We start from the raw sequence: 501 nt of genomic DNA, 5'->3' as shown, positions 1-501 counted from the left end.
GAGAGGCCTTTTAGGACTAAAGGGCGGGGCTGGCGGCGAGGCGGGGCCTCTTCCCAAGAGCGCGAGACAGGGCTGAGCCTCTCTTGAGGTGTTTGTTAGAACACGGGGATGGGGTAGAGGGGTTCAGCCCCGTCAGGCACTTGGGAAGAGGCCCCACCCCCTGTGTCAGACAGGGATAGATGCTCAGCCCTGCCTCAGAGCTCGTAACTCCGCCCATCCCAGTCCTGGCCACCCATTTGTGGCCCCGCCCACCTCCCCCTCCCAGCCCTGCATCTTGGACTAGGGGAGAGGCTCAGCCCTGCAGTCTTGAGTAGGAGCCACGCCCACCCCTCTAAGCCACGCCCCCTTTCCAGGGAAAGGGGGTGCAGGCCAAATAAGTTTGGGATCCACTAGATTAGATGAACCAGTGGGAAACCCTGCAGCTCCCTCCCTCCCAATGAGAGAGTGGGAAACCCCTCTGTTTGGGGGAGAGTGGGAGCTGAAGTCTAGGGTGGCTGCGCC

The sequence above is a fragment of the Anolis carolinensis genome, unplaced genomic scaffold (genome assembly GCF_035594765.1).
Source record: "Anolis carolinensis isolate JA03-04 unplaced genomic scaffold, rAnoCar3.1.pri scaffold_15, whole genome shotgun sequence".
Taxonomy (NCBI): Eukaryota; Metazoa; Chordata; class Lepidosauria; order Squamata; family Dactyloidae; genus Anolis; species Anolis carolinensis.
This window is presented reverse-complemented; position numbering follows the sequence as displayed.